The 17,430-nt window shown below is 36.4% G+C and overlaps 1 protein-coding gene across 1 annotated transcript in view; it reads right to left on the bottom strand.

The window, feature by feature from the left end:
* The window catches only part of CTNNB1 (catenin beta 1), a 45,242-nt gene extending 28,398 nt beyond the window's left edge, over positions 1 to 16,844 (bottom strand). The window contains exon 1 of the mRNA XM_001369240.5: positions 16,308 to 16,844. The gene's annotated coding sequence lies outside the window, so the exon portion shown is untranslated. The remainder of the gene's footprint in view (positions 1 to 16,307) is intronic.
* Between the last annotated feature and the right edge of the window lie 586 nt (positions 16,845 to 17,430).

The raw sequence follows: 17,430 nt of genomic DNA on the forward strand, positions 1-17,430 counted from the left end.
ACAGCCACATCCTTTTATGTTCAAGGTCAAGAAAAAAAGTCAAGTCATGTACTTGTCTCCTTAAATATTTTCAAGTTTCACTACAAGCTCATTCAGTTTGCTTCATAACTCATTTTATTTAGAATTAATCTAATTTTGCTAACTCCCATGAATCTATCAAATAACCTGTATGAAATGAAAATGTTCATCTAGTCAATCAAAAAGCACTTACTAAGTACTTAGGTACCAGGTATCATACAAAGGGGGTAGAAGTACATAGAATAAAGTTCCTGCCCTAAAGGGGTTCACATTCTAAATGAGGAAGTAAAAAACTTCCAAAATTATACATACAGAGTAGATAGAAGATAATCTCAGGGAAAGGGGAAGGCAATAGGAGCTGAGACCAGAAAAGGCCTCTGGCAGAAGGCTAAATTTGAGCTGAAACAAAGGAAATCAGTGAAACTAAGGGACAAGAGATAAGGAGCACATTCCATGTTCATTCTATAGAGAACACCTATCCTTATCTTTGTGTACCTCATGCCTCAAATGCAGACTTGTCTCACATCTTTCTCTTAAAATCCCTACTGCCTTTCAAATATCAGCTCAGAGACCACCTCCTATCTGCAGACTTTTCTGATCCCTCAAATGCTGGTACTTTTCCTTCCTCAAATTATCTTTTATTTATTTGTGCAAAGCATGCAAACCAAATTAGTAAAATAATAGTAATAGTTGTGTGGCACTTGAAGGGCTTTATGTACATTATCTCCTTTAAATACCTGCTCACTCCCCAAATAACCCTATAAATGCTACAGATTCTAATCTACAGACAAGGAAATTGAGGCTCAAGATTAAGGGACTTGTGGATGGTATAAGTAAATTTCTTAAGTGTACAGATCTAGTGCCATTTACAAAGTAAGCTATTAAAAGTGTTCATTGGATGGAATCTATTCTGAATATTAATAATAATAATGAAAAAAAGAGAAACTCGTTCCAGCAATGCAGATGAAGACCCTCTCTCAATACTACAGCCTGCCGTATGCAGATTCTTTGACTCTCCCAATGATAAATGAAGTTTACTATTCCATAGAAATTAGTACTTTTCTTCCCTTTAGCCTAACTTCTAATATTTCTTTAACAATATTCTATATTATCCTTCAGAAGGCTTAATAATAGGCTCACAAATACTTCAAAAATAACAAATGAGCCTAAATATTTTTTCTTTGTAAAGAATAACAGATAAGGCAATTATAGTAAGCTAATAAGTTTTTTGGGGTTCCAAAAAAGTGGCTATGATTTCCCTAGGTTGTTTTCACAAAAAAGTCTAAACAATTAACTCAATAAGACTAAGGTACTAAAAATTCTCATTATACAGATGTCTTATTTGCATGATATATACTGAGCTTTCTTAATTTAGCAAAAATAAATTAAAATTATCGATGAAACATTTTCTTCCTTTAAGTAGAGAGCTAGAGAATCATAGGGTTAGTGTAAGATTGCATATGCTGCCAAACTCAAAAAAGCATTTTAAGTTGTTTAACTATTTCATTACATGGAAGGTTAACCGGAACTGATTTGATATTTTAAAAGTACCAACAACATTTTTAAAAAATAAAATGGTTACCACATTACAAAGGAATACTTTATTTTACAGAAATATTTCCTACAAAATTCTGGTTTTGGTCCAATTTGTTAGGAAAAATATATCCATTACATAAACCAAAATACTGATCATACTGAGATCTAGCTATGATGCTATTTATTTTATAAAGCTTCTCAAGACATCCTTCTTTCATGTATCATGGATAGTTCATAAATATTATGGCTGTTTGTTTGTAGTCACTTCCTAATAATATTCCATTCATCTAACAGGCAAATTAAATTTCTTTTAGCGCCTGTCTTCCAAGTCACAGTTGCCAACTTTCATTGAGTCCTATGTTAAATTTCTATACTCCATCCTATCACACTGTAACCAATAGCACTATAACTACTATAAGACTGTTCCTTCCAGTTAATTATTTCCTCTCTTACTCTTTTCCATATTGTGATTTCATATTTATCTCTGAATTACAGAAGCCTCCATATAGAATACCATATGCAATATAAATTGTATGATCCTTTAGAATAAAACTAAGTATGACTATAAACTAACCTGTGCATAATTTTTATCTCTGTATGCCACTTTGTTCCCAGAGACAAAGTTTACAAAAGAGATACATTTTCATCGCAATAATTAATAATACAATATCAAAAAACCTGACTTCTTGGCATAGTGTCTTACTCAGAATAACACCTAGTAGCATTTGTATTTATTTTGAAGGTTTCTAGTTTTATTTTAAATAAATTTGTGTATAAGTAAAGTTATACACATTCTTTCAGTGGCTAGGAAAGACCTTTGCCTAGTCAGCATTTTTCTGCACTACATTTGGAAGTCTACAGCTAATCTGACCAAAATTTTCTCCAACACTCTTGTACCTCCTGCCTTATACATATGGAATTCATCTACAGGAAACTTCAAAGACAAGTAGTTTTACTACACCCTTACCTCCCCAAACCACTGGATTACATGCCATCTCTTATCCCTTTAATGCATGGGTACAGTTTAAAACCAGTTGCAATTCTGAACCAATTTACTTGGAGTGTTAAATAAACCTCTGGGCAGTTTGCAACAATTATGTCATCAATAAAAAAGAACATCAAATGACATTTCCTGCAAACTTCACCACAATATTAATCATCTAACATTTGTACATATAATATAAACATCAACTTTTTTTCATGTCACAATATTTGAAGAGGTGGTAGTTGATATATTTCAAAGGAGCTTATTAAAATCTTATCTTCGTGCTTTCTTCACACCTTAAACCTTTTGTCTAACCTCTGACTTTGTATAGTATTCAATATATTGAGGCATTTAGCAGAACTACCCTCATAAACATATTTTAAATCTTGGGTTTACACAGACAATAACTTCATTAAGTCTTTTCCAAAGACCAACAAATAGTTGCCAGCGCTAAATGAATCTTCTACCTAAAAGGTAAGGCTGGCAGCTCCCTAATTCTTTTAAATTATTTTAGCTTTTCAGGAACACAAGCATTTAGTTTCTAGGCTATATAAATACTACTTTGTGTGTAATGAATAAAAGATGAGAGGCCATTCCTTCCCTAAGAAACTAACTTCAAAAAAATATACTAGACTACTGATTAAGGAAATGCAAACTAAAATAATTCTGAGATATCATTTCATACCCATCAGATTGACTAAAATGACAAATGTTGGGAGGGGATGTGGAAAAATGGGGCACTAGTGCACTATTGGTGGAGCTGTAAACTGATCCAACCATTTTAGAGAGCAATTTGGAATTACTCCCAGACAACTATACAACTGTGTATATCTTTAAAGCAATTGTATTGCTGGGTCTATTTCTCAAGGACATCAGGTAAAAAGAAAAAGAACCTAAATGTTCCAAAATATTAGTAGCCGCTTTCTTTAACTAGAAATCAAGGTAATGTCCATCAAGTGGAGAATGATTAAACAAACTGATATGTGATTGTAACAAAATAGTACTGTGCTATAAAAAACAAGAGAAGATTAAAAATATTTTTTTTTAACTTGGAAAGAATTACATGAAATACTGAAGAATGAAACAAGTGGAATGAAGAAAGAATTATATATACACCTACAGAATTTTTATTTGAGGAATAACTTGTGAGTGTTCACCTCCAGATAATGAACTAAGAGGTAGAAACAAAAGACACATAATTAATATTTTGTTAATGTTTTCTTTCTATAGTGTAGGGAGGGGCTGAATAAACCTTTAAAAAAAGGAAACTTACTTGGGTCTTGAAAGTAGAAAATCTTGGTGATACATCTACTAATTACGTGTAATAATAATATGTGTAATAAGTGGTTGGGCTCTCAATGAAACACTGATAAAAATAAAAAGGTCAAGGCATGCACCAGATTTTTCTATTGTCCCTAATTCCTTAAATTATTATTTCACTTTCTAGGAAAAGCAATAACTCAGTTCAACAAATGAATCTACAAAACACTAGTTTTATCTATTATTCCTCATTGTGTGTAATGCAGGAAATGAAAACATACAGGCAGAAATTAGTCTAATTTCAAAGAGTTTAAAATTTAATAGGACTGCCTTAGCCCTAAGTAGCAATTTCCTGATAGCTGGCTCCCTTAGTAAAAGACCTTTATTTAACAGCAACTAGTTAATAAGTTGTCCAATACCTCTGGTCCTTAAGAACTTTTTTATGTATGTGGCTTTTGTTCAGCTGTGCAGCATCCATTCTTTAGCTCACCTATTCTAATTGTAGCAAGTTTAAATATGACTGATTACAACATTCATAGGCTGATTAAGTATATAACACATTTTGTAGGACTGCTCACCCTCCAAAGGCACTTTCTGAATTATGAAACAGAAAACATGTCTTTATCTTGCTCAGGGCCCTGGAATCAGAGACTTCTCACCCTACTAGGCAAACTAGACCATGCTTCCAGTTCAGTTCTCCTATCTTCATTTTCAGTGTAGCTCTATTGAACTAAACAACTCCTATAACACCATAAGATAATGATCTAAGCTTCTATGATTCAAAGATAAGTCATTTTTGGGTCTAGGAACCAAAAATATACTCTTTGATATACCTAACAATCCTTACTCTGCTAACTCCCAGGAGGTACTATTTTGCTATACTTTCTTTTATACATACATCTAGTAATATATTTAATCAGAAACATGCAAATAACTTTTAAGATATCTTGAGTCTAAAATACCAATCAGCAAATATTTAACACTTACCTTGTGCCAAGCACTGTGCTGAAACATGCTGGTCACAAAAATAAAAAGGAAAAAGCAGTTCCAGCCCTATAGTTCAGGGCCCAGAAATAGAACTTTTGTTTGAAGAATGTAATTCTTTCAATTTTATTAAGTATAAGGGTCTTTTAAACTCTGGAAAATAATATTACAAGTTAAATATTTTGAACTACCAGGGGAAAATCATTAAAAGGTATTTAATTAGTGGGGTTATTATGGCTTTTTATATAAGAAAGGGAAGTATAGAAGGGGGAGATTATCATAAAAAAAAAAAAGATTTTCCAAAGCTCAAAAATGTATACATTGGATTAAAGCAAACTACTTTTAGGGAATGCCTTATAGATCAAATTTTATTTATTTATGGTCACCTTTTATGTAACAAAATCTGATAAAAACACAAACTTATTTCTGACTGAAAATTAAGTGTCACTGTTTTAAAAGTCAAAATCATTTTTTTAAAAAGTACAAGGAAGGAAATAAAATAATGATTGCTTTAGGGCAGAGACACTGAAATTAGCCTTTGACTTAATTTCATTAGGCACACAAAGGAAAAAAATATAAGTGTGAAATTGCATTTTTGAGATCAAAATCACGAAGATGGGCATTGAACCTATGATTTCACTGTTATAAGAATTCCTTGAAAGAAATGTTCATTTTCCAATGAAGGCTGCCTTTCTGGAAGTCAAGAGACTTGTCAGAAGCAGGAATTCTGACTTCTAGACCAGCTCTAGCCATTATGGCATACTGCCCACTTCTTCAATGATAGGCACGGTATAACCTACACTCAGGGGTCTAAGTATAATATAGTGTTTCTGTGTGCCTAAATGCCTCAGTGCTGTTCCTCTATAACTGTATTTATTTTCTTTTTAGCTCTAACATAAAACTACACCTGCACTTTCTGTGTTAGAGAAATACTAGAAACAAAGTATTTGTCCATCAGCAGATATACAATAAACAAGTGGTGATCCATGAACTTAATGAGGTATTACTATGCTGTAAAAAATAATAACTCAGAAAAAAATGGGAAAACTTATAACAAAGTAAACAAGCAGAACTAGGAAAATAATGTACACAATGATGACAACAGGAGGATCAAAAATAAATGCTATAAAATCATAATGACTAAGCTAAGGGGTGGGTAGCTAGGTGGTGGCAGTGGATAGACTGCTTAAGCCTTAAGTCAGGAAGACTTGAATTCAAATTTGGCCTCAGATAATGACTACCTGTATGACCCTGGGAAAGTCACAAACTCTTAATCCTGTAATCTCAGTTTCTTCAATTACAAAAAATGACTAACAGCATCTCCCAGAGTTGTTATAAGGATAAAATTTAATAAAGTGCTCAGCAACATAATGCCATGGCATGTAGTAGAGATTTAATAAACATCTTTTCTAAACCCCAAAAAAGGACTGAGGAGTCATCCCACACCCCTTTCTTTGCAGAAAAGGAAATAAGGAACAGCATAGTGTCAGTTAATTTCATTAAACTGGATTTCCCCCTCTTTTTTATTCTCTATTATACCCTGGGAAACTCAACCCCCATTGCCTAGCCTTTACCACTCCTTCTGCCTTAGAACCAATACACAGTACTGATTCAAAAATGCAAGGTAAGGGTTAAAAAAATTATTTTACTCTAGAAGTTTAAAAAAAATTTTTAGAAGTAGAGTGGTATAAGCCTTAAATAAGCTTATCACATATTGCATTTTTAATAATTTCATGTTACCTGTTAACCCAAAAAAAATTTAAAGAGAAAAACATTAGGACACATATGAAAGGTTACAGAAAAATAAACTCTTCTAATCTCTTCTTTAAAAAATTTTTTGTAGAAATGTATTAACTTGAGATCCAAGATGCTCAAGTCACTCAAGTTAAAACTCAAATGGCATCTTTTCCAAGTGACTAAACTTTGTGATTATGTCTACATCTAAAAACTGCCCATGCTATTTTGCAAACAAAATCTTTTCTCCAGTCTTTTGCTGTAGGATAGTATTCTATAAATAACATGTTATCAGAGTCTTAACTCAAAATTCTATGAAAATATTCATCCACAAATTAATCTGTGAAGACTTTCCATGGAAGCCACTGTGGTAAATTATTTCTTGGTCTAAATCCTGAAAGGGTTATTTTTGGACACTTATTTACCTTTGCCTAAAACCCCACGGCCTCAAGATCTTTAAAAAAGCCTATGGTTTTATTAAGTGCTACTCTTTTTGTATGCTTTCTAGAAATAGTGCCAACTTCAGCTAGTATAGGATCAAATGATCTCCTCAAAATGCTTAGTTTGGTTAAACATTGGATAATTTGTTAAAAATTTGAAACCTCTAAGCCAGCAGTTCTCAACCTCTCAATTTGTAGCAATGAGAATACATAATGCATATCAGGTATTTACATTCCGAATCATAACAGTAGCAAAATTACAGTTTTGAAGTAGCCACCACTGCAACATGAGGACCTGTATTGCGGGGTCACGGCATTAGAAAGGTTGAGAACCACTGCCAGAGTAGTAGATAAAAAAGAAAGAGTGCAATCAGAAGACCTGGTCCCTAGTCTCAAATTTGCCACTACCTTCCTTTGGGCAAGTGACTTTCCATTTCTAGACCTCAGCTTTGGAATGTGTAAAAAAATGAGGCCAAGTAGTCACTAAATAATCTCTAAAATTATGTCCACCTCTAAAATTTGGGAGTCTATGATTTGGGAGTCTCGTGGATCTCTTTTAAAAATGTACCTTTTTAAGATCAAATATATTTCTCAAAAAACTTTTAATGCTTAATTAAAATGTTTTTATGATTTATTAAGCACAGAATACACAATGTTACTAAAAGTTTAAGCTGAGGTGTTATCCCACAATCTTATACTAAATATAACAAAACAACCAATGTGCCCTGAGGTTGTTAGCATCCTAAATAGCAGTACTCACTGCTATATTTGTGGTTTTGTGATCCAAAAAGACAAGTGTAGATAGTGAAAAATATTTAACAAGAAAATTACATTGTTATTTTCAAAAGAGCTACTATCCTGTGATTGTTATATTTTTACACAATTTCTAAAATACAAGTGTCATAATTAACATTATAGCAAAGAATATTTAGTTGACTGAAATAGGTAACTCTTCAGCGTTTCCAAAAATATTTAAAGTCTGTGAACTGTACCTTACTATTTTATCAGTTATCTGCTATTCTTAGTTACTTTTGGAAGTTAAAATGAAAAAATATCAATTTGTTACTTTCCTTAGTAGGATTTCTTACCCAGATATACCTTAAAAAAACAGATCTAAGACATCTAATACCTTATAACTCTCAAACTTTCGATGAGAAATTGTGAGGGTATATCAATTTATGTAGTATACAATACACCGTGGCCTTACTAACTCAAGAGTTTGGTAGGTTACAAAAAGTTTTTGAAGTACTACTGTGCCTGGTGTCAAATTCAAATAGAAACGGGACCAACAAACAATACTTAAGGATCCCCCTCGGCCCCATGATGATGGTTTTAAAATATATTCATCTGTTTTGTTATATTCTTATTGATTTTGTTAAATACTTCCCAATTACATTATAATCTGGTTCTGGTTATCCTTTAGAGTGTTTGGGTCACATATGTCCCATGGTGTTTGACATTCTGCCTTGGGACACTAGTTGGCAAATATTTTGCCACTGTGGTCCCCCTTCCAGCTCTAATCTTTATTAAGCCCACCTTCAAATGACAAAAACGTTAGCATGCAAGTTAGTGTTGATATAAAATACCTGAGAAAGGCACAAAAATATTTTCTAGTAATATTATTTCAAATAGAGTAGGGAGAAATTGATAGGGAGATAGTCTTGGTAAATACTGACAAGATCCATGACAAATCTTAGAAGAGGGATAGTTTTAAAATGTTCATAAGGCAAATGATTTATTGGAATTTTGAGATAAAAATACACATAATTTACATGTATCTTCATTCAAAAAAGGCAAGTAGTAACCTTTTTAAGTGTATTTCACATAATCTGTATTATACTTTTGAAATTATTTTTTGAAAGAACTGGGAATGTAAGTAGAATTTTAGAACAGATTCAAAAGAAAGCCCTGGCTTCCCACAACTAAATTCTACCGCAAGTTATTCTCCCCTTTGCCCCTGAATCAAAGGGTAAAGTAAATTCTGATGAATCTATATTATTAGAGCAGTATGTCATATAGAACCATACTGCCATGCAAAAAAGATTACCACAACTAAGAAATAAAGAAGTACTATGATATATATAAAAGCAAATGTTTATTGATTGAACTGCTCCTGCTATTTTAGGAAAACACTTTATAACAAATTCTAATAAAAAATAGTTAGAATCTAAGCCTTCAACAAGTAATGTTAATACATCTCAAAATGGAGGACAATTTTAAGTTCTATTCAAATACAGTCATTTGTACTGAGTTTTTAAAATTAAGGTTCAGCAAACAAAGTTATTTAATTTTAGAATGTATAAGAAAGTATAGTTAGAGAATCTGCTTCAAAGCCAGTAAGATCAGGGTTCAAAGTTACACAATCTCTCAGTGTACAAAACAAGTAAGACTTTATACTGCAAAGGTAGGCCTGCATTGGTAGAAGTTTTAAATATGACTGGTGAAAAAAGGGATTTAATTTCCCTCCCTTTCCACTTACCTTTCTAGGCCACCACATATCACCCTAAATATCCAGGTGACCACTTAACATCTTTCACTATGAATCTAGGTTTAAGTGCACCAACAAGAATTGCTCAATCTCTCATTTATATGGTTCTACATCATCTTAATTCTGCCTTTTTACTACATGCAAAAATAATCTGAAACAAATGATGAGACAATCAGCACTAGCAAATAACTACTGACTCTGTGCCTAGAAAATATTTGTCATGGCTTGTAAAAGCAGTCTTTAGTTGTACCTTAAATATGGAAATATCACTGTTAGTCAAATTATTCATCATGTAGGACTTAAAGATTATTTGTTTACATAATGAAGCTCCTAATTATACATCATACTAATCATAAAACATTAGTTTTAAAACTTTTTGCTTTCAAGACCCTTTATATTCTTAAAAAATTTCCTGAGGATCACAGAGCTTTTGTTTACATAGGTTATATTAATTAAAATTTACTCATTAAGAATTTAAAAGGGTCATAGGGCCTCTCCTAGGGGTGTGGGAAGGGGGAGTATCTCTGGATCACGCTGAGAACTGGTGGCAGAAAACACCTTAAAGCTTAAGATGTTAGAAGTTACCTTTAACCAATAATATTTTACAATCCTAAAAGGTAGACAGAACAGGTTCTATGTCTAATTAAATGTTTTATGTTACACTCCAGTAACACAGAACAGGATTCTTTCTAAAAGAATATATTTCTTTATCATCAGCATATTCTTAACAGTAAGCACTTATTGTTAAATTTAGTGGATATGGATATGGATTTGGAATCAATCCCCACTGTTAAATAACAAATCTTGGACATATACTTCCCTTCCAAATCTGTTTCCTCATTTGAATGGAGAGAAGACAAAGTCCTTATGAGGAGTTTTTGTGTAAGGTATTAGAAAGTACAGCTTATGTAAAACTGTTGTTAGGCAAATTTTAAACTCTTGTTCATTAGAAACATTCCACCAAGTTATTCTACTATTTTCATAGGTATGCCCCCCAATAAAATAAAGGAGGCTCACATCCACCACAATGAGCAAAAAGTAGAGCAAGTGGTGATATAGCAGCACTCCCCAGAATGGCTCAAAAAGCACAATTAGGCACAATTTAAATTTAAAAGACTCATCACAAATCTAAATGTTGCTGCTACATTATTTAACAAAGTTAAAGTTTGATACATTTCCATTTTTTAAAAAGCCAGTCAGTTTAGCCCAACTAGCTTAATTTTCCTTTTTTGATAATCTCATTTTGAATATAATTTTAAAAAAATATGTTAAATTGAAAGCACATGAAATCTGACACAGGAAACTAGAAAAATATTAAAAATTACTTTAAAACAAAACATAGCCAAAATAGATTGAGCACAAAGCATTGTTTCCCACGATATTAGGTACTGAGGTACCATAGTTTGTTTATGCTGTCTTGACCAGCTCTGGATATCTTTTTGGGTAATCTTGTAATTTTACTTGGGCTTTTAGATTTAAATTGTGTTAAATATCCTAAGAGCTCAACTAATTTTACACAAACCGACCTCTTCATTCTGCATAATATTTTAACATTACACATGTAACAAGAGCATTTTTACATGCTTTTTCTTTCTCAAAATATTGCATTTAGGATTGAAGACAAAGACATTTTTAGAGTTGTTTATTTATCGAGTAATCTGGGTAACAAGTTTCTATTCCCAATCTATTTAGACCTTTTATCATTATTGATTCTGGAGAAGCCAATATGGATATTGTCTAAATTAGTCTTAACACCTCAGCTATCATGCTCATAATATATGGAAATAATTAAGAGTAGAATTATTTCATGGCACTAACATTTTAGTCTAAGGAAAAGTAACTACTACTACCACAGGATACCAATTAAAATGTTTAAAGTAAGCCTTTAACTCAATAGCATTTACAGGTTTCATTGTAGTTTGTAGATAGAAAGACCTTAATTTAATCATACAAAGATTCAAGACAAACTATATTATTCAATATCTACATTCTCAGATAGGTATTATTCTGGCCACTGGAGGGCAGTCACATTGACCAATAAATATAATACTCTCAACTTTACTGAAACTTGAACGAAAGGAAGTAGAAGATAAAAATATCAAAAAATATAATTAAGGCTATTTGAAATAAATATGACAATATGCTTAAAGGATATAACACTGAAATTTCTATCCCTCATTAAGTCTACAGCCCTAATAAAATCAATCTCCCCAATACCATTATTGGTGAAGAGGATAAAGAATAAATCAAAGATATAGCTAAAATGGCATTAAGTCTTCCAGGACTGTATAAAGTTTAATGCAGCCTTATATTTCTAGATGTAGTGATAACTATGATTCCTGTTCTCAATTTCATAAAACTTTTTGTTTGGGGGGCAGGAAGGAGGAGCTTTAAAATCACTTTTGCAGGTCTGAAACAAGAGAAAAAAAGCTTTGTTCAAAACAAAGTAATAAATAAATATATTCCAGTTCAACTAAGTTATTCTCAGAATTCAAACATTTGGTAATTCAAAAATTAAAATCATCTTTCGAATTAATCTCCACACATTGGGGGAAATGCCAAGGAAAAGAAAAATTGCTTAAGCAAATAATTCATTGCTCCCTTGCCCATATTTCCATCCACAAGATTAGAAGCAGGCAAGAGATTTCAGGGGGGAAAATATGTAAATACAAATGAAACTGTTACAGTTCTCTTAAAGGAGATGTAACATTTCATTAGATATCATTTGACTTCTATAATACAATTACAGTGGTTACAAGTATCAATTTTTATTAGATTTAGTAACCTTTTAGTATTAGATAATGTAGAAAGTTACTTAAACCTTAATAAAGCCAACACTTGTCTTTAAACAAATAGCTTTTTTTAATGTTTATGTGAATTTAAAATGAAATTCTGGAAGCAGTTTAATCAGGCTCTGCTGGATTATGACGGAATTATGTGTTCCGTCAAACACATAAAGTCCAAATTTTACTCATTTATGAATACTAGCAACAAGTTAGCTATATCTAAAGCATATTGATGGAATATAAGACAAATGTTAACAAATGTGTTTTCTGTTCAAAGTGACCCACTGGTGTTAAAAAAATTTTTTTTCCAATTATACTAGCACATTATAATCCTAAATGTAGCATAAGTACTCATAACATACAATACTTAAATTCATTCCACTATCCAGTTTTGAGGGCTTTAAATTCATTTTTGTTTGCCAACTATATAATAATGGTCATTCTCAGATGTTTTAATTCTCAAACCCCTACAAATTTGGCATCTTTTACCCTTTTATTCTTCCCAACATTTTAAGCTTACTCCTACCTTCTATTTCACCTTAACTCACGAATTCCAAGGTCGGAGCATGGATATTTGAGGAGGTCTCATTATTCCTTCCTCCCAGTTTATTATTCCTAATACTAATAATAGCTAGGTTCTCATGATTTCAACAAAATATTTATTCATCAAAAGTTACTAAGAAACTACTAAGAGGCAGACACAGGAGGAAAACAAAATTAAATGACAATCAGTACACTGAAGGAACTTACTGTCCAGTAGGGATAATACACCCAAATACAAAACAAATTATGACCTTGTTTAAGAACAAGGTTTAGAAGGGAGAGAAATATCACCTCAAAATGTTGGGGGAAGGGAAGAAGGGAATCAAAATCAAAGTTCAGAGTGGGAGCTCCAAAGTAAAAGAAATATCTTGACTTTAAGTATACCTCTTCCTGAACTTCAAGTTTCCTAAACTGTAAAATGTTAATATCTTTAATAATCTAATAAGTACTGTCTAAGACAAAGTTTTACTAACTTATAATTGTACATTATAAGGATATATTCTACTAGGTCCCCAGCCCTTGAGAGCAGAGACATAGTCATTATATATCAGTGCCATGCACATGTTTTACACATAATACATGTTTAATGCTTGTGAGATTAGGTCCTGAAACTGAGCCAGTGTGTGCTATGCAGAGATTGCATGACTGGGGGCATTTTCAGGCATAAAGATCAAGACCAAATGTGCCAAAAGAAGAGACTACAATGTAAACCTCAATGGACTCATGTTGATAACTTCCACCTAAGGTCTACTAATAACCTCACTGTGACATGGAGAGCATCAAATAGGAAAGGCAATCATATCACCAGAAAGTGACCAGGTAATTTGGGGGTAAGGGAGCACAGCAGGAACTAGCAACCCACAGACTGGATTCAGTAGGGGATAAAATCTGTCAAGCTACCAAAAAAAAATGAAATAAAAATAAATAAATAAATAAAATAAATAAAATAAAAAATAAAATTACCATTGCACAAAATATTTACATATATATACCAAGCCCCCAAATATGAAAACTGCTTTTAAAATATTGTTAACCCCTTAATTGAGCTTCATCAAGAATATGAGTTGGTCTTTCCTATAAACTATCAAAATGGACTGGTCTGATCTTTAGGAAGTTTTAAATTTGGGGCCTTTATGGAGATTTCAAATCTTAAATTTACTTCTTAAATCAGACTTAAGTGCTTTTTAAATTTAACATTTAAATTTCACAACATACATTTAATTTCAAATTTTTAAAAGTTCTTGGAGCTTTATTCTGCAACAGTGTACACATCAGAACAAGACCCAAAATTCCAAAAGCGGGTACAAATCCAGAAACAAATGGTCTAATGTTATAACCCTAGGATCTGTGAGCTTTTGGGGGGTAGTATTTGGTTAACTGTATTTCAATAACTAGTTTCCTCGTAATCTTGTATATGTTATTTTGCGCATTTAAAAACATTCTGAAGAGATCCATAGGGTTCACCAAACGGCCACAGGGTCTGTGATACACACAAAAATTAAGAAACCCTGGTCTAATTTATGAAGGGAATCTCAAAGAAAGTAATAGACAATAGTCATAAAATCTCTGGGTAGCAGTTTTTGCTTTAAAATAATATATCAATAGATTTGTTTTTTCAAAGAAAAAATTAAGTCTCACTCAAATACAAATGTAGTTAATTCCTTAATTCGAGAACCCAGTAGACTGCACAATAACTTGGTTGCCATCACAAGCTATCCAATAAGCTTTTTCACAGTGAAATTGAAGCAAAGAACTTGAAAACACCTGGAAATCTTCAAACTTCACCAATGCTTGTGACTGAAACTGGATAATTAAGTGATATCTCAAATCATAAGCATGCATATAAGATACTCCACCGAAATAAATCGGAAAACTCTTGCTTTTGAGTAAAACCTTCACTAAAGAAATCCTCCAATACTCAAGTTTATGTCTAGCCTACAAAGCTCTCAGTTCACTAAAAACCACTCCTAGATTTCCTCCTGCCGACCTCCGCATACCAGCAAGCGAGCCTCTCACTCCATTCACCACTCACATACTTTGGGGGAGGGGAGACAGATGTCTGTAAAATACGAAGTATGGAACAATGCATATTTCAAGAGAGAAGAAAACGAAGGGAAACCATTACACAGAAATGCAAAGCGTTTCAAGCTGTCGAAAAATGTTAAGTAGAGAGTTGATACATAGACACCATTTGTGGGAACTTCCTTCCCAAATCCCTTTCGAAACAGGCTTTACGCTAGCTAGACAAAACATTGAAAGAAGTTGCCTTGTATCAAGTTTCACTCGGTCAATTTAGTTGCAAAAAGAAAAAGAAATTCAACTGAACACAAAAAGCTCTGAAAGTTTAGTAGTTATTATAAAGGTCATAAAAGAAGTCCCCCAAATCAGTTAGGAAACAAAATATAGTCCCGAATCTTGAACCTTAACAGTAGATAGCTCTCAGATTCTAGTTGATTTAAACCAGTAGGGTAGTTCCCAAGTAAGCAAAGCCTAAATAAATCTCGGCTGTTTCTGAGTTTGGCTCAGTTTTAAAGTTGCTTGGTTTTCATACTCCAATGCCAAATGGGGGGGGCATCTCCGATAGGAGTGCTGTTTAAATCCACACAGAATATGAGACCACAAATAAAGGATATTATTCTATTAATAAAATAAAATACTGCTCTCAGTCTTATTAAGGAAATAAAAAACCTAAGGCAAAAAACACGGCTCACATCCCAACCCTAAACCAAGAGAACCAAGCTGTCTTCTCCACAGACTGCCAGCAAATAGGAGCCCCTAAAACTAGACTGAAAAGTACAAAGCTCTCAGAACTATGTAGCTTTCACTCTAGAAGAGCGGGACCTCCACCTTCCCCACCGTGCACTGCAAGAACTGCGGCTGTATCCAAAGGCTGCGTCCCCCCAGTCCCAAAGTACCCCACCAACAGAAAACCTCGCACAGTCCTCCTTAGACACACCAACCTCTCACTCAGGGGCATGGGGACTCTCCTTTTTCCTCATAGCGCGTCCCCTCCTCGAGAAGCCTCCCTGCCCCTCTCCTCTAGAAGTCCTTGCCCCCCAATGGCGCGCCCCCTCCTCTAAATACCCCTGCCCCCAATGGCGCGTCCCTCTCCTCCAGAAGCTCCTAGCCTCCAATGATATGGTTCTCTCCCCCAGAAACCCATGCCCCCCTATAAAGATGTATCTTCCTCTAGAAGCCCCTACTCACAATGTGCCCCCAGACACACATGGCGCGCCTCTTCAAAAAGCCCCCGCCTCGCACTCCAACCGGAGAAGCTGGTAGCCCCCGATCCGGCCCCAGCCCAGGCTCTCGGTTGCAGCTCCCACCCCGCCGGCCGCGGCCCCCACACCCCACTCCCTAGAGGTGGGCAGCCCCATCCATGCCGGGGCCGGGCCCTCCGCAGCCTCCTGGGCCGGGCTGGGCCAAGCTGAGCTGAGCCGAGCCGAGCCGAGCCGGGCCCGCCAGCCACACCACCCCGCCCCACCGCCCTTCCCTCCCTCCCTCCCTCCCTCCCTCCCTCCCAGGGCTCGCACCTCCGAGGAAGTTTCGCTCCGGAGAGCGAACGACCGAGAGCCCAAGCACCTCTAGGGAACGGCCGCCGCCCGCCGCCGGGGTCCTCTCGCCTCCGGTCTCCGACTGCTGCTCCGCTCCGCTCGCTCGACGCCGACGAGCCGCCTCAGCGCCAGCGCCCTCCGCCTTCCGCCTCCGTCTGCTCTCTTCCGCGGGATCCTCCTCCTGCCACGGACCGAGAGGCTTAAAATGGCGCCGCACAAGGAGCTCTTATACGGAGCGCAGGACCCCGCTGTATCCTGCCGCCGAGGCCGCAGCAGCCGCCGGCGCCGCGCGGAGCGTTCCACCGCGCGGGGGAGGGCGCTGGGGGAGGGGGAGGGGCGGGGACCAGATTCGGCGAAAATAGTCCCCACGCCCCGCCGCTGCTGCCGCCGCTGCCGGAGGAGCCAACCGGGAGGCAGCCGGGAGAAACTAGCGTCGAGGACGCCCGTGGGGGCCGGGGACGGCCGCTTCGGCGTTAGCTCACACCCCAGCTCCGTGTGTCGGCTGGAGTAGGCGGCGGCGGAGGCCGCGGTCCCACGAACTGTATCCCACAGCGTGGGGGTGCAATGATCTGGGGAAGGGGCGGGGGTGTGATGAGGCCCAGAGCCTCCTCTCTCCGAGGTGGGAGCCCGAGACTAGTTCCTGGGAGGAGGGGGAAGGGACACAGGGGGAGGGGAGAAAGGCGGCCTTAAAGGGGCAGCGGTGGCGTGACTGCGCCCCCCCACTCGCCTTCTCCTTACCCTCCCCTGCACCCCCCCCGCCCGCCGTGCGGACCCTGGCACACAATGGAAACCCAATACCCCGCACCCCCAGCCGTCCCCTTGCCAGTCTAGTCACCCCAGTCCCGGCCCGCCCCCTTCTCTGTGCTAGGTCTAACTTTAAGAAGAAATAAATAAATAAACCACCAGCCTCGGGCCTTCCACCCAATGGGAGCGGGAAGCTCTGGCTCCGCGGAGCTTGCTAGGGACTCGGCGCCCCCGGGGTTCCAGGGAGGGAAAGCAACTACTTTAACACCGGGGACCAAGGGCGAACGGGGCGCCGGAATGGTGCACACGCTGCACCCCCACGCCCCGTCCCACGGAGCCCGGGCTTGCGACGGGGAGA

This window comes from Monodelphis domestica, chromosome 5 (assembly GCF_027887165.1).
Source record: "Monodelphis domestica isolate mMonDom1 chromosome 5, mMonDom1.pri, whole genome shotgun sequence".
In the NCBI taxonomy this organism is placed as follows: Eukaryota; Metazoa; Chordata; class Mammalia; order Didelphimorphia; family Didelphidae; genus Monodelphis; species Monodelphis domestica.